This window comes from Gallinula chloropus (assembly GCF_964237585.1).
Source record: "Gallinula chloropus genome assembly, chromosome: 4".
Classification (NCBI taxonomy): domain Eukaryota; kingdom Metazoa; phylum Chordata; class Aves; order Gruiformes; family Rallidae; genus Gallinula; species Gallinula chloropus.
Window position 1 is genome coordinate 34,635,678 of NC_140088.1, and position 26,305 is coordinate 34,661,982.

At 44.3% G+C, this 26,305-nt stretch overlaps 1 protein-coding gene across 1 annotated transcript in view; it reads right to left on the bottom strand.

Moving 5' to 3' along the window:
- PHF21A (PHD finger protein 21A) overlaps nt 1–24,254 on the bottom strand; it is a 127,680-nt gene extending 103,426 nt beyond the window's left edge. The window contains exon 1 of the mRNA XM_084263053.1: nt 23,802–24,254. The gene's annotated coding sequence lies outside the window, so the exon portion shown is untranslated. The remainder of the gene's footprint in view (nt 1–23,801) is intronic.
- Nucleotides 24,255–26,305: the final 2,051 nt, after the last annotated feature.

Sequence of the window (26,305 nt, forward strand, 5' to 3'; positions counted from 1 at the left end):
ACAGCAGTACTTCAAGCACGCACAAGGAGAGATTAGACTAACAGTGTATCAAGAGGTTTAAGTAAATCCCAGTTCTGCTCAGAGTTTATAGTTCTATCTCCAGTTTCTCCACTTTTATTTAAATTATGCTGCAGCTGGAACACTCCCACAGGCAGCTAATCTATCTGACCAAGGCTGCTCTTTATGTCCTCTTCCAGCTGTGAAGCCCTACCACCAACAGCCTGCACTACTTTTCTACAGGATGTGGGGGGCGAGGCGTGTCACACTCCACAAAGTTGAAGCAACTCCCAGATAGGTCTGGGGAGCACCAAGCACAAGATTAAGCAGCATGAGCACTGGGCTGGCAGCAGAAGGGAGACGGACAGACCTCCCTTCCTTCAGCAGTCACTGAGTCCCAGCATGCTACAGCAAGTAAGAGATGGAGCCCTTCGCTGCTTCTCTTTCTAATTAATCATCAAGGAGTCATCCTTCACTTTCCCCACCTGGTCAGAAGTCTGGCTTGCAAGTTATGTTTTCAGTGATACAGTCACATAGACATGTTGTTTTCATTTGGAGACTGGAAGACCCTCAGAACAACTGGAGAAAAAGGAGCATCTGAATTTGCCAAGCCTCTGAATTCCATATACTCTGCTTGTTACTCAGGCAGAATAGAAATCACTATTATTTCCTGCTTATCATCATTACGGCACAGGGGATAACAGTTCTTTGCTTGTTTACTGTATTTCCAGTAAAATTAAACCAACCTGTGCTGGTTTTGCTATGGGTCAGCTTTCATACTGGAACAAGCAGCAGTCCACACTTCCTGCCTGGCACAGTTCTTGTATTAAACGAGCCTCTACAGATTATTTTAGCACATGCACGAAAAGTAAGCTGCTTCGTGTATAGAAACCACAGCAGTACAAACTTGAAAATCACCCACTAATGTCCATTCTTGTGTTCTGTATTTAGGATACTAAAAATACCTACAGGAATATAGGAGCTCATTTTATCTTTGGTAGAACTTTTAACAGGAAGCGGGGTGGCTAAAAATAAGAAACTAGAAATTTTGGCCTTTACAACAGTACAGATCACTGGCTTTAACATGTCATGGGCTCCGATATGAAAATGATTTGTTAGTGAACAGATGCTCACATGACAGAAGTATCAGAGAACAATAATTTGTTTCTTTATCTGTCTTCAAATTTTAAGAACAAGCTGGAAAAGGTAATGCTTCTCACCTACTAAAAGAGATTTATTTTTTTCTAGAAAGAATACTGGCAACTTGATTTCACACAGTTCTATGCAAATAAGTCTCAAACTTCTGTTGATTTTGCTAGGTGCTCTGAACCCTGCAAAAGGTGGCTGGGACCCTCTGCTACCACCAGAAAGGTATCATGTTTTCCTCTCCTCTTGAATAAATGCAACACCTGTTCTAAGTACAGCCTGCTAACATTTACTAAAAAAAAAAAACCCAACACAATCTCATTCCACACTTGAATTTGATTTGCTTTTTAGTCAAAGTTATTTTATTTCACCAGCTATTATTTCATTACACTACTTTGTCATTTTGGCATCCCTGATCTCCCGAGTGCAGAGACACACTAAAAAAAAATAAAATATGTAAAAGATCAGCTTAAGAGCCTCTAACAACAAGTACAGTATGCTCTGTGTATAGACTAAATAAAGAAAACACACAGCATTAGGCTTTTCACGAGTTTCTAGTTTTGTGTACTGATAAATAATGATAGAGCACTTAAAGACATCAACATGCTTTACAAGTAGTCTAAATAAAAAGGCAGTAAACAGAATTAGGTAAAGCACGCTTGTTTCAAACTCTGAACTACACAGAATATTGAAAGCTCCTTCCTCTCCCCCTCCATCCCAAAATAAAAGCGTGAGTGAGAAGGGATTTCATTACATTCTTAGAACTGTTATAAGCGAAGTCACATCCAGCCACTCGCATTTAGCATGCAGGCTGTACACACTCCAAGTACGTCACGCTGAGAAAACACACTTGCTGAGCTATCTGCCTTCCCAAGGCCTCCAACGCAACTGTCGCTAGGCCTAAATCAGGTGGGCTCTGCGTGCAATGCTGCTGCAGATAAGCAGGAGTCCACCCCTTCTCCCCATTTCCCACCAGTTTTAAGCTACCAGACCATTTCAGCATCAGCTTTTTTTCTCTGCTTCCTTTAGCTGTAGTGCCTGTATTTAAAAAGACGAGGGAATCACAATTTACTGCGCAAGATTTGGCCCTCATTTTTTTCCTTCTTTACTACACCAGCTACCCTGCAGCTCCCGAGCCACCACTGGCTGTTGGTTTTTTGTTCCTTGAACGCAACAGGACATATACTGCCAGGCTGCATCACTGCTTTCGCCGCATACCTCTAAGGGGGAAGAAATCCCCTCCTCCTTGCTTGATTCCTGCTGGGCTGTGAACATGCAGAGTTCCCTGTTCTCCCAACAGATACACAAGTCCAACACTGGTTCAATATTAGCACCTTTCTCTCTCAACACCAATTCCTTACTCCCTTGTTTATTTTCATACAAAGCGATTAAATAAAAGTGCAATTAAGTGGTGGCCCAAGTACCTCAAGTGTTCTCTTATAGAGAACTTGATTTCTCTGCCAGGTTAATCCCATTCTGACAACTACTTTAAACCTTTTACTTTACCTAATTCAACATTTTTCTGCTCTTAGAATTCCTAATGTACCTTGTAGCTTTGCAACACCCAGGTTCAGGCCAAAAAGAAGAAAAAAAAAAAAAAAAGGTAGTTTTGTGTCTATATAGCATAAGCTTTCTCATCCAGGCAAGAAGGAACAACGCTGAGATAAAAAACGCATTTTCTAACAGCTTTAACCTGAATGACATTTTGGGTAAAGCACTTGACGCAATACAGTCTCGTGAGACTGACACAACACTACTGGGGAAATACAACAGCATGAACTAAGGTGTAGATGAAGTCTCAAAATTCATCTTCCTCAGGCCAAACAAAAAAGGGGTAACACTCTAGAGGTAAAATATATACCAGAGTACTGCAGTTTACAAAAAAACCCCCAACATAACCACAAAACTTAAAGAACATTAAGGCTCAGAGGCAAGTAACAGAATGCATACTTTACCTCCACAATGGAGGCAAATAGATCTTCTTTAAAAATAATGCACACACACAAACAAGTATTAAAACCAACCTTCTGTCCCCTCACCCCCCCAATAAAACAAAACACCAGTTCGTTTCTTCCACGGCACAGTCCACAGCAATTGAAAATTAAAATATTGTCCAGCCAATCCAGAGTATATGCAACCTTTTAAAATAAATATATAATGATTTAAACAGTGATTTAACTAACTCCTTGCCTCAGAAACCCTGACAACACCCGATACATAAATCATTTATGACGGAGTCCTAAGGAACTCACCATTAGACAACAACAACATAAAGATGATGGGAGAAACAAGAACAACTTTATTTACACACTTTGGAAAGACTTATCTTCTCTTCCCCATTAAAGAATTTTTCCTGATCTCCGAATCCGAGCAGTCCTCCCCCCTCCCTGTTCCGCACAATACAACTCAGCCGAGTTCCAAGGTTTATTTCAATCCCTTGCCTTCCGAGAAACACCTGCCCCAGACGAAAGGAAAAGCAGGAGGACACCACTCTCCACACCCTTTTCAGCCCCCTCTGCTGCACCAAAACTCACATCCTCGTACCAGGCAGTAGGTATTTAAGTTCTCCAAACCAACATGCATTTTAAAGAATTCTAAAACAAGAGGCATTTAATTCCTTGGAAGTCACTCCTAGTGAATAATAGTCCCTATTGTCATTTTAACTGGTGCTAAATGGAGTATTTTCAAATCATCTATTGGAGAAACATTAAGAATTTCAATTATTTCAGCCCTTTCTATTTTCTTGAGTTGCATTAACAAGCACGTATTATCTGGCACAGGTTCTGTGGGGGAAGTGGCTTGTATATCATCCTTTCATACACACTACAGGCCCCGGTCCTGGTAGAAGGCAGAATGCTAAGAAGTACTTCTTTTCTGAAGAGGACAGGATGGTTGTTTAGGGAACAGACCAAACGACCCTGGGACCAGCAGCAGCACATGTTGCCAATTTCAGAACTCGTTCATTTAACAGACTGTGAAGTCACTTACAGTGTCACATCTTCCAAATACAAACCCACAATAACAAAGACAGGCTTATAACAATGCAAATATTAATTTCTTGGCTTTGTATGGTTTTAGAAGTGTCTGAATAAAGTTCAGTACTACACAAAAGGATGGTTTGCCCAGATAGAGACAGAGAACAGAAGCAAGTTTCAGCTGGTGAGGTTACATGTGCTACAAACTCAAAACACATTATTCAGACTTCTCATTCACGAACACCTAAACCTGTCAGTCTTTTTTTTTTTTTTTCAAACTCTGTATAAAAGTTCTTATGTAAGCAGCCAAGGTAACACTAATTTTTATGAATTGAACTTTTTCCCAGTTATGAAGTTCCTGCTGCAGTCACACAGTACACTAGGAGACTGTTCAGATTCCACAACAGATTAATACTTAACCTACAAAAAAAAATATTTTTTCCCACAACTTGTGAAGCATCACAAGTCAGCACCCACACAGGAGCACAAGCTGCTAAGAGCTTCTGAATATAATAATGTAAAGCTATAACTCAAATTACCGAGTGCACAAATAGCAAGGAAGTTGAAAGGGGGTTGATTCCCCCAACAGTAAACTGCCAAGATATCTGGAAGTTTGCACAATCCATACATAGGAGAAAATCCGAAGTAAAGGATGGAATTCCTCCAGCGGGTAAAGTGTTACAGTCTGGATGTCACATCTGCATGTTCATACATGAAACATTAAGTCTGCTTGTCCTCCAGGCTATAAATCTTCTGGACAGAAGTGTCTGTCACAGTCCTTCTTCCTACCCCTCAGATGTTAGAACGAACACACGTACTGCTCTGTCAGTCTAATTATTTAATCCCCAATCAATACTCAGAGCACCAAGGAAAAGGTAAATTCAGATGCAGATGCATAATCAAAAGCAGCATTACTTTCTAGCAACACTTTACTCTGAAAAGTGTCTGTTCCCACTTTCCTAAAAATTCAGCTAGTTAATACTAAGCACCCCAAAAATCAAACTGAGATGTTCTAGTTAAACGAGGATTAAATCTATGGGAGTTAACACCTATCCTTTGCCTGACAGTCAAACTGACTTAGAACTGATGATCATAATATCACTTACTGAGATCAATGCTGGGCAAATGAGAAGTTTTAGCTTTCTACATAGAGTTTCAAGTAAAAGCTATGAAAATCCTATAGAGATGACAAAAGCAATGGATCCTTGATATTCATGCAAAAACGTAAGCTGGTCATAATAAAAGCATAACAGACTTGAGTAAAAATAATAAAGGGAAGACATGGGCTTCCACAAACTGTAAGAGGAAAGAACCGAAAAAGAGAGGCAGGGAAAGCCGCTACCTACCAGAGGTGATGTAATTCAAGCTTACAAAGCACTGCCCATTGAACATTAAAAAACAAAACAAAAAAAAAAAATCACACCCCCGAGGAACACTCTCTTCTCAACATTTGTACAGAAGATTGCAATCTTAATGAAGTTTTTGGACATCCAACTTCAAAGCAAAATAAAAGAGACACTGGAATACATACATCTTGAACAGCAAAAGGTTCGTATACCACACCACACCAAAACCAAAAGAAGTCGGATGAGTTTATACACTTCGCACCACTCTAGAACAAATTCCATAAGAGGACCATCCCCTTCCTAAGAATATATTAAAAGACTGAAAACAAAGAAAACACTAAACAGTCATAAAACAGTTACCATAAAAAGAATCTGCGTTGAGTCTGTGAACATACTTTTAACTGATCTGGCAAAAAGAGAGGTTGCAGACATTATGATGCTTTCCATTGCTGCAGATAGTTAAAATTAAAGCAAACTTCAAAGAGTTCTAGGGGATCTGATAGCACTGAATGATGGATTTTCATTTGTCATTTTATTGTCCTGTGTCAACAAGTGCAAAGTAACATACTCATGATGAAAACAACATAACCCCAGCTATAAATACACAACGATGAGCGTAAATGAGGCATTACTACTTATGAAGAAGATTCTGAGATTATTGCAAGCAAACAGTTCGACTCCCAGCAGCAAAGAGTCAGAGAAAATCTCAGAAGGTATTAGAAACAGACCAGAGAACAAACAGAGAATGTTCTGCTGTGATGCATGCTGCTCGTAATTCTGGCTGCTCCACCTCAAAAAGGTGAGGGGTAGGAATGGTACAGACAGCAATGACAACTGGGGACCACGTTTAAGACAAATGAAACTCTCACACACATACCACGCACACAGTAAATGCAGTTAAACCGCGTGGAACTTGCTGCCGTGAAACTCTACAGAAGCCGCAGATATAAATGAGTTCAAAAAGGCAGCAAATTCACCTATAAATAGTTTGATGTTGCTATTCACAGTGCAATAGCCCAAATGTAGCTTCCATCTCAGTCAGCGGCTAAACAAGTGCCTGTCAGAAATTTACTGTTAATATTTCAACAGCTGACAGAATTCACCCATTTCCTACGCAGTTCAGTCAGCTGCTGCTGCTGGCCACTGATAAAGGAAAGATGCTGGAGTAGATGGACATTTGGTCCGGCACAGTATGTTAGTTCTTACATTTAATCACACTGAGCAGTCATACCGGTATGTAAAGTCTTGGGTTGTTTTTGAGGTTGAGTCTTCTGGTAAATAAACCAGGCTATAGTTCAAGCATGTAACATTAAAAGCAGAAATTGAAGCTTCTGAAGCAGAAAATCAAACTGATTTACACTTTCTGCGTAAGATAACGCCACACTGAAATAAAGACATCATCAAGTATTCAAGGGGGGAGGGGGGGGGGGGTGTTATTACATAACCCATCATCACAATGCTGGAAAACTCTCCTACAAGCAGCCCATCACTAATCAGGATGTCAGCCCAAGGAGATTCAGGCAGTTAGTCTCTCCTAACCGAGAAAGACCCAGAAAGTTGGAAAGCAGCACTAAACATAAGCCACGGATGTTTGCTGGAAAAACTGCCAAGACCCATTTAAGATTGGCAACAATTTGGCTTCCTCCCAGCTGACCGGAGGAAAGATCTCCTGAACCAATGGATTCAAAGGAATATATAGATGAATGTCTGACTCCTCTCCAAGAAAACTGAACTTGCCAAAGTCATCAGGTCCTGTCTGACCCTGGAGCAGTACTGGATGCTCTCGTTTTTAATAAGGGAGTCTAGCTGAAGCAGTACTACTGTCGCAGCAAATGCATAACCTCAAGCTGAGGCCCAGGACAAACACTGAACAGAATTCTGCTAGGAAGTACTGCTAATCCTGCACTGCCTAAACAATTTGGTGAATGTCTGCTCTCTCATCACTGTCAGCTTCCTTCTCTTCTGACAGATGAGCTTTTGAAGATAGCCAAGCTGAAAGCCATGTAGGATAAACAAGCAGGTCTCAATCTGTGAGAAACACAGAAGTTGCATTTTCTAGAGCCCAAATTGCAACGGGTCTGGAAAACAAACCAAGTGTCCAGTATACACCATCTTTCAGTGCTGCTGTAGGCAGTAAGATGAAGATGGATGTACCCAATAAGCTTATCATCCTTATCAGGAAAAAGCAAGTAGCAAGGATAAAAATGTATAAGAGCGAGCAGAAGCTTTGTGATGAGTTTCACGAAGACACAGACATTGCCACAACAGAATTACTGCTCAGCTATACTGGTGAGAAAGCTGACCACAATCCAGTTTACATAAGAAATCCCTTAAGTCAGAGGAAAAAAACAACAAAATAAGAATTTCAGGCTATGCTACATTTTGTTTTCACTTCACATAGGGGGTAGTATCATTTTGTTATTTAAATAGCATTCTGCCTATGTTAGTTTGGGGTTCTTTCATTTTGTTTTGTGAGGGGAGGTTGTTATCTAAGCCAGTAATAGCATTGAAATTGCTCCTGCTGAAAGAAAACAGCTACATAATGCCCTTGTCGTCCTAAAGATCATTTGTGCAAACTACACAGGCAACAAATAGCACTAGAAAGTAATAATTCAAAAGAAATTGACACTTGTAGTTGGGAACTTCAGATTTACTAGATCTTTTCTCACTCCATGCTCAGAGGCTGAATGTTTCAGGTTGAGTTTGTCAGCATCCCCAAGAGAACCACAAGAAGATTTAATCATAACATGTGCATGTACCACCTTTATTCATGCTTCAGTGCTTCTGCTGATCATCCATTGGGCAACATTTCTCTCTTCTCCACCCTCCCAGTAAAGACCACCACAGATGCATAATTTGTCTTCCAGATAGATAACTTGGAAAGTTTTCTTCACAAGTGCCCCATCTCTCGCTAAGAGCAAATTCTAGTTCCAAGAAAGGTATAAAAAGCTCCACACAGTACCCAGAAACCTCTCAAATCTCATTCACCTTTTTTTGCTCACAATTGGAAAAAAAAAAATAGTCCTTATTCTCTTGCTGTCCTCCTAAACTTTCTGTTTAGGGACTTTCTGTTCTCTGCCATGTCTGCTGATACTTCTTCAACTATTACATAGGAAAGCTCAGTTCATTCCAAAATATTCCAAAAATTCTTTGGCCATGACTTTGATGCATCTATTCTCACACATTAGGTCGCACACAGACAGAGGAATAACTGGACAGCTGCATGGATGTCTCCAGATTTATGCCCATTTGCCTACAATTCCAAGTCACTGGTCTTAGTGATGACACAGGCTTGACCTTTCTGGTGCAATCCAGTTCTCATGTTGGTTTACTTCACATTTCCATAACACTTGCATACAAAGCAGAACCGCTTCCTGTGGCAACACGTGGAATAATTGAAAGCCTGCTCTCTGAAAAACATTGTGCCAGCCAACACTATCTCTTTGGATCTCGGGCCTTTGATGCCAAAGCAATAGACCTGAGAATTATTTTAGAAACATCATTTCATTAAGTAGTGATGATGTAAGTGGGACTAACTGCACATAAACAGAAGCATGCCAGTCACTAAATTGTTAACACAAGAAGATACTCCAGAACTTTTCATTACACCCATATAAATCAAGAGATCACCAAAACAAGAATCCTGCTTCACAGAAGTCACACTGAGGAGTATGAGATGCAGTAGTTACTGGAGTTGCCTTGCATTTGGCCTTGAAGCTGTCTCCACAGTTACGGAGTTGAGATGTCACAACACAAAAACACTTCAGTAAAGAGACTGCACTAAACCAGCTTACTGCCGAAAGTCAGCCCCAAGCTTATGCAGAACAAGAATCTCAAAACATGAACAACTCTAATTAAATATTAAGGGTGCATATGCCAAAGTTCCCGATCTGCACAAATACTCCAAGACACCAGCAGTCACCAGAAGCAGTTCCTTTAAGGGCTGTAACTGGCGATACTCAAGAACAAGAGGCAAGCCTTTAGTAGATTCAGTATCCCACCAGAGCCCGAGCCTGATGTCATGGTTAATCACAAAATCAATCACACCGAGTTCTAAGCACCAGACTCACGCCTATAAGCGAAATATTTCCAGTAGACTGCAAGGCATATGAGAAAAAGGGAGTCATACTTTTCATGTTTGCATTGGAATGTAGTGTCCTTCCTAAGCAGCACTAAAGGAGTTAGTGGCAGCATCGCTGGACACAGCCAACTGAGACAGATGCAGAAATTTGGATATTGCCGACTCCGCTGATTTTCCACTTGGAGAAGCGGTTTGTCCAAATTCACAGAAGAAGATATCTGTCCCTGAACAGTACTGGCTTGGGAGGATTGGAGAATTCTGGTCACATAACCTATACACGGAATAGTTAGGACTTCAGCTCTGGGGAGACTAGTTACTCAGTATTACTTCTGCTGTGCATTGAACCATTCTATGCAACTAGTTACATTAAGTCCTTTGTACCAGACTCAAAGTGTGATACAGAAATGCTGGTATTAGGCAGTACAGATACTGGAAGCTCATTCACACACTGGTCATAGACAAAGTACATTCTGGACATGTTTCAATTTGGCAAATAAAAGCACTAACCTTAACTCTGACCTTCTGGATACATTTAGGATGTGTGCGTGCATGTATCAGTATCTGTAAAAACACAGTCATGCCTACACAGTAATATGCTACTTCTTGCACTTATTGTAGTGTAACTCAAGGGAGTCAGAAAAGTAGACAAAAAATTCTTCAGCAACAACAACAACTGGCACTTTCCCTCTCCTGTGTTTTTTCACATTCTGCAGAACTTAATTCAGGACTGTTTCCTGGCACTAGTTACCTGTTACCTATGCAACTCAGATTGCACCAGATTTTGAATTCGTGTTTGTTAACCATTATCTTCCCTATGTATCAGGTCTCCCATCCCCATTAAAAACTCCACTTTTTCTTCAACCCAAGATAACCTAATAAAAAAAATAAAATAAAATCCAAAACTTCAAAACCAAAGTACTCTATTTTGTACAGCCAGTTTCACAATACTCACACCTCCTTTGGGGCAAGCACTGCCTACTGGTGTAACACCCCCATGTAATCAATAAATCATTTTAGGCTTGTTTTCATTTGCAATGTAGTAATGTTGAGGACTTGAAGGAAGCAGGCATTTTACTGGATTAAACACACAAGCAGGGGCCTCTGTTCCTAGCTTCAGGTCTCCAATAAAATTACTGTGATGTGGAATAAACCAATTTCTCTCTGCCTCAGTTTCTAATCTGAAACACAGGAGTAATACTACTTACCAGACTGACCTGTTATCTTTCAAGTGGAGCAGATTCTCAAATAATAACAGGCACACCTATGCTCAAGTGAAAAAACTATGCTGATTCACAACAGCAGATTGCCTGGGCCAAATTCCATGCAGTATTAACAAGTCAACAGGAAGCACTCCAAAATTATTTCACTGATGTGCTCTGATCTTCCTTCCCTTACGTTCCAGTCAGCTGGCACTCTTGCTGCTCCCTGTAAATATACAGTCACAGGTATCAACCTCAAATTCTGCCTTCCTTTCCCCTTTTGTTACGTTCTCCCTCCTTACCCCTTAAAAGCTTTTTTTTCCTTCCTTCTTAAAAGCACACGAAAGGGAACTGTAGCATCTGGAGAATGGTATTTGTAGCTGGGGTAGTCACACTCAGTGTGGGAGTACTGATGGTAATCACTAATCTGAAAGGAAGAATTCAAGTAACCATACATTTAATACAAGTTCCTTTCTTCTCAAAACCATGATTATTCAATATAAGTAAAAAGATTTACACGCTATATCACATAAACATAACACTGAATCACTGTGCCAATCTAACATGGAATCACATAAGTATACAATTAGTGTTTAACAGCAGAAAAGCTGAGTGCAAAACTGCTGTACAATTAAAGTTGACTTCAGCTACAAGAAAAACAAAGCGTCCAAAGCGTTTTTACTTGCACTGATTGCCATGGACTTTTAACTGTTTATTTAAGAGAAAGGTTAAGCTGTAGAGTTATCCATTTTTAGTGGCTACTATAACCAACTGAAAGACAAACCATTTTCAACTTTTATAATGCTGATAGAGAATGAAAGGACATCATGGAGCATGGTGTGATTACGCTTTTTAAAAGCATTGGCAGTTTGAAAGAGGCTGCTGGTGGCAGTCAATTTTCCCTGCCCATCAAATTATTTTTCTTCCCAAGAAGCCAGGATCTACTACCCAGAGGTTTCACCCAGAGGAGAAGACAGTAACATGCTGCTTAGGCACACTCCTCTTGCACATGTACTCACACCAACATCATCACATTCTTCACCTGCCCTCCTGGGACTAACTGATTCCACATTTGCAACAGTCCCACTCCCATCAGTGCCCTAAGAGATGGAGACCATCACCACATGGCAATAAGGCTTACCATAACGGCAGACACTAAGATGAGACAAAACCATGCAGAGCACTAAACTAGTACCATATAGGCCAAAGTAGTATCAACACTCTCAATGATATGTTTACAGTCACAGAACTACTGTGGTATCAGTGCAGTGCCCATAATTGCACCACCTTCTTTGCAACGTTACTCTTTAAACAAATTGTTAGTGCTCATATTTTTAATGGTCCTATTGCTGTGCTAGAAGAGATGCTTAAAAAGATGTTTAAACACATGTCTCTACACACACACACAGAGAAATATTCTCGTGCACTCCTTTCATTACATTACCCTTACATATTCTTCTCCTTACTATTTCAAGGATGGCTTTTTTTTGTTCACTCACCCCTTCCTTTTAAATCCCTTTGAGAAAAATCCTAGCTCCTCTGAATTTAGACTCTGGTTATTACACAGTAGAGAGGAACAAACACTGTATGAGGACCAGAAACATACGTAAAACTTTATTGTGTGATTTTAAGTCCCTTCGAATGCAACTTCTCATCCCCAAGAAGCCCATATGAGGCTTCCTTCCTACTGGACTACCAAGGACCACAGCACAGAAAGCATCGTAAACAAAATCTAATCATAACACAACAGAGTTGCATATCTGAAGGATTAAAATGTAATCCTGCATATGTGGGAAAATGGCAAAAATTATGGGGGAAAAAGAGATATCTATATGTGGATTATATTTACCTCTATTACTCAAAGAGTTCCTGAAGAAGATGCAAGAGTTTGATACACGCAAGAGAAAAAACACAGCCATGTTTCACATCTAGTACTTTCTACACACAAAACCCAAGGATTTAACAGATATTTGTCCCTTTCCTCACTTTAAGATTTCAAAAGCCTTAGAGTAAGACGGCTTATATACCTAATGATGACAAAATCATCCAATATATTGACAATGTATTGTCATAAGGAAAAATCTGCATTCTGGGGATACAAAAACAATCACATGCAGGGAAGAACAGGTTAAGTTAAAAAAGGGACATGTACCTAGGATCAGTAGTTTCACTCATGCAATTCTGTAGCAACGACAACCTCAATGCAAAACAACAACTTCAGGTACTGGCATTCACAGAGTCACAGACCTGAGCTGAACTAATCAACTCTGCTGCTGAGAAGATACTGTTACTGCCGTGAGGGACTAACCTGGAGCATGCATTTAACAGGCCAACAACATCAGCTTTTGACTGGCTGCAAAAAACTGCAGCTCATCATCACAGGAAAAACGTTTGATTAAATTATACACTGCACAATCTATTAGAGTTCTGCATCAACAGCCAGGCATCCAAATATAATTCCTCAAGAAGTAAGGTGGGAGAAGGCACTGCGAGTTTCAAGCCAAGAAGAAATTGCCATACAGAGATGAGAACTATGTGAAGGGGGAGATTTCCATGTTTACTTCAGAGCATGAAATTCAAAGGAAAAGTGCAGCTGGTAAAAGATGACAAAATGCAGGTGGGAAATGGAAACTAAGTCTCTGATTCTGAAACAGGTTTCATGGTGACAAATCCACTGATTTCAGCAGGATTCTCTTAGAATGCAAGATAAGGGGTACTGTGGGATTCCTCCTTGAGAGGAAGACTGCAGTTGACTCAAGGACAGGTTATCTGGCCTTCAGAAACAGTGCAAACCTCACTAGTGCTTCCCAATTTATTCCTGACCAGAATGTACTCTCGTGAAAGGTAATAAGGGAAGCTCAGGTAGCCACATCCTTTCCGTTTGGGGTCACTAACAAAAGCATCCTTAATACCACAAATTCATACTACACACAACAATGGATTTACATGACAAAGATGCTTACCAGAGACAATTACTGCAAGCTAAGCAGCAGTGAAATAAGGTATCTGGCACTCCAGCTAGATGCAAATTAACAAAAAAAAACCCCAAACAACTTTCTCCTTAGCAATATAGGCCATTGTAATCCTTCTATAAAGTTATGAAAAGGGTTTGTTAGTTGAGGAAACTGCTTTTTTTTTTGTAGGGGGTTGTTTTGGTTTTTAATCCATCACAAGCCAGGTTATTCAAATTTCAGACTCAACATCTTAATTGGGGTAGTTTTGTCATACTGGCAAAAAGGAAGAACCAGAGACAAAAAGTATTCCTTGGATACATCAAGGACTAATTTCTGGCTTTCATGTAAAATTTTTGTCATGTTAGCAAATTAAGCAAAAGCCCTGAATAAATAGATTCCAAGTTCTTACAAAGCATTACAGGAGCTCAATATTATCCACTTTTTTAAAGGAACAGCAAAGACACTAGGAGACAAAATACTTGGTGCGAGATCCCCCAGGGGCCAGCAGCAGCATCTTAAACAGATGCAAGACTCTTCAAACTTTGTCAGGTGCTTCTCCCCTGCAAAATCCACTTAAAACTACCTTTCTGGAGGAAAAGAATGGAATCCTAACACTCTTGATTCAACCGGGAAGCTTCACATCGATTCCAGCAGGGCCAGGATTTCCTCCCAGATCAGGACACATTTGCTCTTACGAGATAAGAAATACTTACAGAAGAGTTTTTCCTTTACAACTATGCATCAAACCCTTTTGTACATCCCTGTTACCCACGTTCCTTATCTAAAATACCCTGATACAGCAGCGTTACAAAGGGCACTGTCGCAGGCTCTCTACAGAGGGTAAAATGTCCTTGAAGGACAAGATACATCATCGTTCTGCTACATATAGATTTATCTTGGTTTCTTCTCCTGCCTGTTGTGTAGGCCCAATCAGTCAATGAAAGGGAATTTCATCCTCACACAGCAACAATGACAGCCTTTCTAATCACGTCAATATACTAATAGTAACTATTTCAGCTAACCCTGTGTCCTGTCAGCAATTTGCTCCACATGGGCTGCAAAGGGGTTGGGAACACTTAACACTGTATCACTGTTTACAAACTCTATTACAGTTACAGCATATGTAAGGTTTTTAGATGAATCTCCATATAGATTTACCTTTTTTGTATCAGTTTTAAACAAGCGTCAGCAATGTACAGCACGTACAATGCATCAGTGCTGACAAAATATATTCTGGGCCTCAAAGAAGCTACTGCCTAAATACCTGTCATACTTACAATCTGTACAGGTGAAGGTGAGAGCAACTTTTTATTGGGTGGAGGGGTGTTTTTGCACAGCTATGTAGCAAATACGAACTCTAAATTTATAAGGAGTGGAATCACTGAGCACTTATTAAAAGAAGAATTTTGCCACACAGACCTAGATGTAAGTTAACTGCAGCAAATACAAATAAGTAACTTTCCAACATTGAAAGTTTGGAGGTTGTGATCCTACTCATCTAGGTTCCAATTTTAGGCATTCAGATACTTAGACTTCCATGGGACTTAAAGTAAAACACAACTTTTTTGCAAGACTGGAGCTCTGATTTTTCCACAAACATCAAAAAGGTTTACTTCATATTGTTCAGCGTTTAAATATAAACATATTCTTATTATCTCACACAAACTGAAGAATAAAGAAATTGATGGGGATCAGTTAAGTGTTTGCTCACTTAAAAATTAAGGCAACCGCAGTATCCAAAACGTGGCACATGAATCATAGAACCATAGAATGGTCTGGGTTGGAAGGGACCCCAAGGATCACAGAGTTCCAACCCCCTGCCACAGGCAGGGACACCAACCTCCAGGACTGGATCTAGACAAGGTTCCTCAGGGCTCCATCCAACCTGGCCGTGAACACCTCCAAGGATGGGGCAACCACCACCTCACTGGGCAGCCTGTTCCAGAACCTCACCACTCTCTCTGTAAAAAACTTCCCCCTAATATTCAATTTAAACCTTCCTTCCTTCAGCTTTAATCCATTCCCCCTTGTCCTGCCATTGTCTACTCTTCTAAAAAGCTGATTACCCTCCTGTTTGTATGATCCCTTCAGGTACTGAAAGGCTGCAATGAGGTCTCCCTGCAGCCTTCTCTTCTCTAGGCTGAACAAGCCCAGCTCCCCCAGCCTCTCTTTGTAGGGGAGGTGCTCCAGCCTATCCTACAGTCCAGAGACTACAGTGAGTACTAAACTTGCTACTGGCCTAACCAGAATAAAATTAACATCTGCATTAACTTCAGCAAATTCGGTGGAACTTTATTAGCATGAAAATGCACAACTCTTATCACTATTAAAAAAAAGCATTCTGAAAGTTACAACAGTAACACACAGTCTTTCCTCTCTACTTCTGCTCCAGAAGCATTTCATCTTCGATGAGAGTTCGATTCGAGTTCAAGCACAATGGTCAGGGCTCAAACACACCAGACAAACTGCCAGATGTGCTCTGCTCCCAGTGGCACCTGCCAACTCCTGAGTTTGAGACCCTGCATCTCCTTGGTAACCAGCACTGCCATCACTAACCCCCAAAGCAGGACAGAAACGGACTCCCAGACTCCCCTGCACCGCATCACTGCCCGACCTCAAGAAACAGAGCAGAGGAGCAAGATATCAGCAGGCAAAGAGGTGTTGAAATCCCCTTTCACGTGGGCAGAAGTCCACAGAGGCATTTGGGCAGCAGTCTGAGGGGAGAACATGGCAGCCACATCACCAGTAAGGGAAGCCTTCTGCCAAACATTTCCATCCCTAACACTGCCTTCAAGGACAAAAAATTTCCAGAATATCAGAGGATACCTTCATTTGCAACAGCAAGTTTTAGTGGAGTTATTGATACATTCTTTGTAGAAAAACACTCAGCCAGACAGAAGACTTACTTCACCAACTGCTTTTCTCCAAACATACTGCCCCACTAAAAACTGTCTTCCACTTGAAAATGAAAACATGTGCTGCTGCACAGTAAGAGTGGTAGAGGTTTAAGCCGGCCAACCAAGAACCACATGCACTATCGACGACTCAGTCTCCAGAATGTTACAGCATCTTTCACTTGTCACCCCGAATTGCCAACTTCTGCCCATGAAAACTACAGGTCCCAGGATGCTTTAGTACATCACAATACAGGCAAGCTGCTTGGACAAAAACACAGCACTGCACACTGGGGCCTGTAGTTTCCACGAGCCACATCCTTACTGAAGATGAGACCAGATGTAGGCCATATTGCACACTTCCACGGGCCAGCAAACACACACACACCACACCGCAGGGGGAGGCTGCTGCATGTACCCCTCAGGAAAGCCGGGTCAGTACCTGGTTCTCCTGCATCGAAGTTATTAAGAAGACAAAGATTTCAGTAAAAATAACACATCATGTAACTAATAAGTCCCAAAGAACAATTAGCAGTTTAGCTACTTTCAAGCATGCAGAATGGGTCATGGCTTTTAACATTTTTATACTGAAGTGCAGTAAGAATTTATTTTTTTTTCCCCCAAGGCAGCTACATTTATTAAAAGAGTGCTCTTCTGAATATCAATAGGAAAAGTATGTTTGGCAAGGGGCATCTTCTCCCTGTCCACAATTTAGTAATCTGGAAACAAATGACTCTCTTCCTCTGTTTCTAAATGATACTGAAGCAGAAGCCTGCCTCTCTTCTAAAAAGAAGCAGAGCTTAGCTGAAAATTAAATAGCTGTATCTCAGCGTAGGCCTCAGAGAAGAATACGCTGTACTTCAGTAAAGGGAAGGGCAGCTCCCCCTACCAGTCTGTTCTAAGAAGGTTTTAATCGAGGAAGGAAACAACCAGGGATCCGAATGACTAAGTCCTCCTTTCTTTTCCCTTCCTTTTCACCGAGCTCTGAATTATTATTAAAAAAATAGTAATGTGCATATATAATTCCACCAAGGTACTTGCATGCTTCACTAGCCCTTATAGAACAAGGCAGCCTTTGTAGCATTTCCAGGTTAAGCAGGCAGCACTCGCAGAAAAACAGGCAAAAGAAAAAGGACCAAGACTCCGACCCAAGAGAAAGGCAGCATCCCGTTGCAATAGAAAGACAAACAGTGACGCATCAGTCGGTCACCTGAAAGGCATCCCGATGCACTTCCCTAAAGAGGCAAGAGGCTTCGGGAGCATCTAAAGGTTTTGTCAATACAGCAATACTGTCCACAGGCCAAAGACAGCTGTTGCCATAGTTACTATCAGCCAGCTTATCAGAAAATAATTATTGCGATTACTCAGAAGTTTTGTTAAAACAATTTAAAGCTTCAATAGGATACCACTTGATCTTTTCAATTAACTGTTTGCAACTACGCTGCCTTCAGGATCCACATAGTTAATGATGCTTGGATCCGCAGGGTTGGAGAGGAACAAGGGAAGGAATCAATGTTCCTTCTCCCTTTCATACTGACAGCTTGTATTTCGCAGGCAGAAACGACGAAACCGAGCCGACCGTAAGCTCAGCTGCTCTGCTAGACTTCTCCTCTCGCAGGCCTGGAGACCGCGTCCGAGCACAGGCCATCTTAGAGTCACAGCCTCAAATCTGCCCTTGCTTGTTTTCACTGTTCACATATCCGTACTCCCTCCCAAGCAGCACGCCGGCTACCTTTTCAAAACCGATTTCCAATCGCCCATGCAATGGTAGAGCCCCACACTGAAGAAGCAGGCAACACAGTTTCTGTAGCAAGCGAGCTCGGTAACGTTCCCTTCTGTCCTACAAGCACCATGCTGTCAGGCAGCAGGGCAGAATTTGGAAAACGCACATTTTCAGGTATCTGACATTTGATTAAAAAAAAGCCAAACCAAAAACAAACAACAGAGAAGCTGTATGAACATGGCCTACACAGAGATCACATCAAGCAGAGCCTCACTCCTTACGTACTATCTATAAACACATTCCCACCAGTAACAACAAACATCAGGCTAGGGCTGGGGGACACAGCAGTATTGGGTTGGTCATGGTTGTTCTCTGGTGATATCTTTGGGGATACAATCTCTAATCAAAGGGTAAGTGAACAAGGAATCTCAGGTAAGAGGGAACGAATAATTGGTCAAACCATCTAGGCAAAGAGTTTTAAAGTACAGAGTACTTAATATTCCTCTTGGAATTACCAAGTAAATAGTAAAATAGAAAATAAATGCTGTGGAGAAGCCTATACCAAGTGGCACACTGTTGTCTCAAAATCCTAGGACAATTACAGAATAAAACCAAAAGATTCTGTAGTAAAGTTGAGGCTTTGTTAGGGCAGTAGGCATAGCAATTCAGAACTTTCCACAGCTTTAAGAATTATTTTAAGGACAGGTGATTCTGATTGCAAAGTCTGATTGTCACAAAAGTGTCCCTTCCCTCAGCACCAAGTACATTTTTTAAAACTATCTTGATTTGCATATGTTTTACGGCCGCTCTATATCTACACTTGCCACTTTGCTTTTGTGAGGTTTTGACATAACAAAAGCAGAGTCAAACAAACTTAATCATACTTCACCAATTTTAATCCAGTGAGGGACTTGGTAAGGTGCAGGAGCTATAAATTATTTAAAACTTAAAAAAGAAATGCAGGGGCTTTTTTTTTTTAATGGACCACATTTGCAATAAGAAAAAAAAAAAGTAAGAAAATACAAAGTTCCTCCCCCCTCAAATGTAAATAAACTTCTTTTTTGCCTGCATAATGCATATCTCTGCCACCAGCACAAGCCAGACTGTCTTTGTGCTGTATTGAACATGCAATATTAATGTAAGATACCTATAAAAACTATCCTTCGGTTCACCCTCTCCTTACACAATATCTTGCCCCTTGCATTCGGCAGACATCTCAAAACCCTCCTGCATACTGCCCCACCTTTCCACTATAGAGTATGTTCCTAAATAACCTTTGTGCAGTTAAAATGCATCAGAAACAGGATGTGAGCTGCTTTCTGGCACAGAGCAACAAGGGCAATTCACGAACGTACAGGAGGCAGGCCTTTTGTGGAGTCTTACACTTCTAGTCTACAGCTACGCATGTGACTGCACAGTTGTGAGCATAAAGGGTGAAGAGGACAGTAAAGAAATACTATTAGAAGCTTAATAATAGGTTTTTAGCTCTGCCCCTTCTACACCAGGAGCCTCTCCTAGAGGCTGGTCTGTTTTTGCAGCTCAAACCACTGTACCATGGCCCCCAAAAAGCAAAGCCCTATCACAGGATGAACTTATTTCTGGAAGATTTTAAGCACGCAAAAAGAACAAACAAACTCAAAACAATAGTAAAAAGGTTAAATCACCAACATGTGTTCCTCACATGATGTTCATCTTGAGTTTCTGGTACCCACACAAAATGCCCATGACACTTGAAATAAGATAGGCCACCAAGGTTCTTACAAGCTGGTTTTGGAATGAAAGAGAAATCCCTGTTGTAAACAAATTCCAGGAGTATCGATTCATTTGACTGAATAAAGTTCAGGGCTCTGAGAATCAGCGTAAAGAAACTGAACGGCTACAACGTGTCCATACGCAACAGTGACCATCAGAAACGCACCGCACGAACAACCAAAGTGGTGGCCAGGCTCACTATTAAAGCTTTCCAACAGCACCTGCAGCTTCACAACTTTCCAAGGCACCATTAAAACATGGTTTATTTCCCCAAGAAGAATAAAAAAAAAAACCCCAAACAAACTGAAAATAAGAAGAAAACACAAAAATGCATGAACGTTATCTCCTTTGTACAGATCCAATCCAAGGGTTTTTTTTATTTTTTAAATTATAATTTTTGAAGTGATGTTTCACACACACACAAAACCTCATGTCTAAAAAAAAAAAAGTGAAGTGAAGTTGGAGCAAGTACCATTTAGGCCCACTCCTCAAAACACAGCTGAAGCTGAATGGCCTAGGGTGAAGACAGATCTTTACAAAATCTAAACTGAAAGCAGAGATCTTACTGTTGAAGCTGGAAAACATAACAGCATTTTTTTCTCTGAGTAGCGTAAGTTTCAGTTTCCCACTTTTGCTACTTTTTTTTCTTTGAGGGAAAGTTTTGTATTTTAATTCCCTAAGTGAAGAAAACACACTTTCAAATGCCTTCCCTCCACAAATCCAATTCAAGATGCAAACAGAGAAGAGCAAATATTAACTTGATTAATGGTAAAATAATTAATAACAAAATACCTCTTAAGAGGACATTCTGAATTATACACCACATTAGCTTTGTTAGTTAACTAAAAAAAAAAAAAAAAATCACTAAAAGCCATAACTGGATCCACTCCAAGTTTCTTGTTGCTCAGGTCAGTATAGACAAAAACCTGGGGGTATGACATACTTGACATCCAGCTGGTGATAAGTACATGGTGAGCAAGCACCTAGCTTCTGGGGAACAACCAGCCTCTCAAGACCTTGAGGTGATACTCCGTACACGGTACTATGCAACATTATATCAATGGATAAAGAGGTCGCTTCATACTCCCTCTGCAGCAGCTCAAACTTCTAGCTGATATAACTATCATAAAATAATCTAATTTCTCTAACACAGTGCAGTTGAAAAGCTTAAAAACACTCTTTTCACCCGTTTTTTAAAAAACACTTTTAAAGTGAGCTAGAGAATCCCTTTTGAGAAAAGGATAATAAAAAATGCCCCCAAAGAAGCAGTTTCGTTCAGCTGCCGTGAAACACGCGCAGATAAAAATAAAATTCCCCAAGCCTGTGATCTTTTTACTAAAGTGCAGTAATTAACTTCTCCAACTAATATGGGTAGCTATGCAGAGTTTTTGTTTCTTTCTTTCAAGATCCTGCTCTTACTAGTAACTTAATGTCACTATTTTTAATATAAGCTATAAAGTTACATAATAGACAATTGCTAACAAGCTTAATATAAAAAAGTTTTAGCATTACATGTTAACCAGTTAGAAGTCATGAATTGTAGATTTCTAGGGTTGTTGTTTTGTTGGGGTTTGTTTTTTTTTCTTCTCTCTAAGGCTTTGAACAGCATGTTATTTTCTTCACAAATTAACCCCCAAAATAAGCTGCTTTTCATCAAAGTTAAACATTCCCCCACTCTGTAGTATATCCAGCCTCAGCAGCTAGCTCGGGGCTAGTTCAGGAAAGCCAGAAGCTGACTAGCAGGTGTCTTCATTGTTAGAAGTGAGCACAATGAAGGAGAGAGGAAAGAAAGAAAGAAAAAAAAGAAGAAAAAACCCAAACAAACAAAAAAGTAAACAGCCAGCCAAAAATCCTTTTTATTTCCGACACCCGAAAATCTGCGTCTAAGTAAAGAAGATAGATGCATCTCTCTATCGACACCGGTGCATAGGAGTATCTGTTCTTTAACCTGGTAACAAGCAACAGCACATCCAATTAAGCAAACTTCACTGGCCCAAAGGAGCCTAACCCCTTACTGGAGCCCTGCCATTACTCAGTGCACGTCCCCACCTGGTTTTTCCGCACTCAGACCTAGCGTACATCACGGCACACAACTTTCTTGCCACACGCAAGTTATTACCCCCAGTGGGACATTTTTACACGCAGCCTCCACGGCAAACAAAAGTTCATTGTCAAGCTCAGCACTTGGGCCCAAACAAACATCCAGGGGGTAGGAGGGGGGAGACAGAGGGGAAGCGCGCCTATCCACAATTACAAGACTCGCAGGCGATCACCGTTACTTACAATTAAAAAGTGGGAACAGGTGTAGCAGATATCATACTTTGATAGCTGAACAAAGAATATTACAGCACGTGACTGAAATGTGATGACATTTGTTCACCAATCGAAAACAAAAGCCACTCTCCAATGGCACTCTTTCCTCCACCCCCAAGAATTAGGAACTTGGAAATCTCTCCATATTGAAACACATCTGTTCATAGCCTCATTTTTTGACACTTGAGAAGAAGTTGAACGAAGAGCTCCATGCATTAATCCAATACGAATTCACCTAAAAAAAAAAAATCTCAGCGTACAATCCCGCCAGCTCCCACCAAACTGCAGAGGTGGCTGGGAGAAAAGCTCTACCGACAGCAAAGCCCGGAATAAGAAAGAAAGAAAAAAAAAAAACCAAAAAACAAAAAACCCAAAACACACACCAGCGCAAAAAAAATCCCCCAGGAAGGCAAGCGAAGAAAGGAGCATGCACGGGAGGACTACTCCAAATGGCAGAGTCCCACATAGAGCCCCACTCCACCTCCACAGGCGCAGGAGGGAGGGGGAAAAAATATAAAAATAAAGAAGTAGCCGTCCCCTATGCCGGCAGCCGTGCCGGAGCAGGAGTGGGAAACCCCGGCGGCGCCCCGGCCCCGAGCTCCGTACCTGTGCGGGAAGGGCAGCCCCAGGGCGAAGGGGGGGGGCAGGCCCGGCTCCAGAATAACAAGTTGCAGAAGAAACGGAATTTTCCCGGCGCTGCTCGGGCCACAAAGACGAATGAAAGGAAGGAGGGGAAAGAAGAAGGGGAAGAAAAAAAAAAAAAAAAAGGAGGAAAAAAAAAAAAAAAAACCGCAGCAGCGGCTTTACTACGAATTATCCATCACCGAAAGCGGCATCATTTCCCAGATAATAATGAAACTTCCCCGACAGCATCGCGGCGAAGGACCCGACCGAGAGAAAAGGGCCTGGAAATAATCATCCTGAAGGAAACCGGAGGGGAGGGGATAAGCCTCCCTCCCCCACCCCATCCCCAGTGCAATGTGTCATCTCCTTCCCCTGCTCCTCCCCCCAACCCCAATGTGTCACCTCCTCCTTTTACCCCAAGTGTCACCCTCCTCCACCTCTCCCGCTCCCGCTCGCAAACTTCTGCCGGCGCCCGCCGGGGAGGCCGGGGGGGTGGGGGGGGGGCCCGCGGCGGCGCCCCGGGACGCTCCGCTCTTCCCCCCCACCTTCCCCCCGAGGGAGGGGCCGGGGGCCGCGGCGAGAAGTTGCTGCTCCTCATCGCCAAGTTGGCCAGAGAGTGCGGGGCGAGCCGCCGCCATCCTCGGTGCCCCCCAACCCCGCGGCGGCTGCGGCGGGGGGCGCGGGGAGGGAGGGGAGGAGGAGGGGGGGGGAAAGGGGGAGGGGGGACGGCGCCCGGGGGGCAGGGGGTGGGGGGCAGGGAGGAGGAGGAGGCGAATCCGAAAGGTGGGATACTACACCCTGCTGGCGGCGGCGGTGCTGCTGCGGGCCGGCCGGGGTCCCCCTGGCAGGACCTCTCTGTGAGGGGGAGGACTCTTCTTCATAGGGGGAGGGTGCCGGCGCCGCCGCTCCTCCGGGCCTCCCTGTCCCCCTCTTCTGGGCGCCTCTCTCTCTCTCCTCCTCTCACTTTCTTTAAGCTAAGCGGGGAGTGGAAGATGGTAGGTTGCTCCCTTCTCCTCCTCCTCCTCTTCACTCGCTCTCGCCTCTGTGGGGTCCTTTTCCTTCCCCCTCTCCGCGGGGGGCTCCTCCTGCGGCGGGGAGGAGGGGGCGGGCGGGGAGGGAGGCACGAAGCCGGAGAGGCGCAGGAGGAGAGAAACTGTGACACAAAAACAAGCCGAGAAGCTGAACTCTTCTTCAATCCCATTCACCCGGCCCGGCCGCAGCACCGCTCGCTGGGATCCCTCCGCCGCCGGCCTCCCTGCCTGCCTGCCTGCCTGCGGCGCGCTCCCGACACGCCGCCGCGCGCGCCCCCGCTCGCCCGCCCCGGCCCGGCCCGGCCCGCCGCCGAAGACCCGCGGGGGAAAGGGGAGGGGGTGGGGGGGGAACGGTTGAGAGCTCGGACCGACCGACCCGCCGCGCCCCCGCCCTCTACAATGCGGCGGGGCACCGCCGGCCGGGCCCGGGCCGGGGAGGTGGAAGGGAATGGGGGGGGGGGGAAGCCGGGAGGGCGGGCTCGGCGGCTCCTCCTGAGGGGGACTACTTGACGCGTCGGTGCGGCGAATTTATTTCCCTTTGCCTAAGGAACGGGTTGTGCTGCGGCCCCCATTGCCTAGGGAAAAAGCCCGGATGTAAAGTGAGTGAAACTAAAGTAGAGTGAAGTAGGGCACCAAACTCTGCCGGAGCGGCGCCGCCGGCCGCGGCAGCGGGGGGCACCGGGCGGCCTCCGCGCCCCGCCCCGCCGCCACCGGACGGGGGCTTTGGGGGTGACTGAGTGAAAATGGGGGGGACGGGGCTCGGCCGGAGCGCGCGCACACACACACATACATCCACCAACCCCCCCCCCACTCAATCGCCGCTTCCCCTCCTCCAACACACCCCCCCCCCTCCCCAACCGGCCGGCCGGCGCGCGGGGCTCGGCGGGGGCGGCGCGCGCGGGGCCGTGGCGGGCGCGCGCGGGGGCCTTGGCGGGCGCGCGCGGGGCCGCGCGCAGGAAGCTGGGGCGGGCGGGAGGAGCCGCGCGGGGCCCCGCCGCGAGGGGCTCCGCACAGGAAGTTGATGCAACAGGGCCGCGGGGGGGGGGGGCGGCATAGTGGGGGGGACACGGAACGGACGGAGGGGGCGCGCGCAGGAAGCCGCCGCTGCGGCGGCGGGGCGGGAGGCGGGGAGCGCCGCCCCCTCATCGGCAGGCACGGCCTGGGCTGGGGCGCCGCGGCGGGGCCGGCGGCCGGGCTCCCGGGAAGGGCCGCCTCCCCCTGCCTCTTCCCCTTCCCCGCCCTCTCCCTTCCCGGCGCGTCGCCGGTCCTGCCATGTTCTTCGCAGGCACAGCGCAGCCGCCCGCCGCGCGGCGGGGGAGGGGTTTCCCTCCTCTCTCCTCCTCTCTCCCCTCTCATCTTCCTCCCTTCTCTGCCGCCGCCGTCCGCCTCGCAGTTGGTGCGGTGCGTTCCGCTGCTCTGTTTATTACCCCGCGGCTGCCGTGCGGGGCGGCGCTGCCATTTGCTTCCGTGCGAGGAGCCGGCCGCGCGCCAGCCTTCCCCGCCACTTTCTTCTGCCTCGGCCCCCGTCCCCAAGAGCGACCAACCAACCAACCAACCAACCAAACAATAAACCGCGTCCCGCCGGAAAGTTTCACAGGCAGGTCCCGGGCGGTGGGCAGGTATAAACCGTTAATCCCGACGCTCCCACCCTGCCCCGGGGCAGGGAAGGCAAAAGAAGGCGGATTGCGCTTGGGCTGCCGGGGTGAAGATGTTGAGGGAACTCCCCCGTGTGTCACCCCCAGGTTCCCAGCCAGGGCACAATGGGCTGCCCAGACCTGAGCAGCCGACCCACCTGAGGTCAGTCCTTACAGCCATATAAACTACCTGAAGTCACAGGTGTGGCGAGCACCTCGTGTGCTCCTCTAGCTTCCTGAAAGCACCCCTGGTCTCAGAAACACAACCTACCCTTTGCATCGGGGCCACCATCGCGGGAGTAGTGGGGCGTGTCCTGGAGGCAGTGGGATTTGCATGAGCTTCCCCAGAAAGCCGGGCTTCCATGCAATGCAAAACCCAGTTGTCTCACTCCGCTTTTTTCCCCCCTTCTGTATCAGCCTCTAGCATCGCTTTATGTCTTCAGGACATCCACAAGTTGGGCAGAAAAGTGCCTGCGTTGTCTCTGCAAGATGCTTCGGGAAGCCGCGATGAACTCATGGTTACGTTGTGAAACTGAATCCATAAAGCAGTCGTGATGAGTAACTCGGGGACCCGTCGTAATTGGGCAGTAACGCCTTTGCCATCCGGAGGATTCCGGTGCATGTCATCGTGAGCGG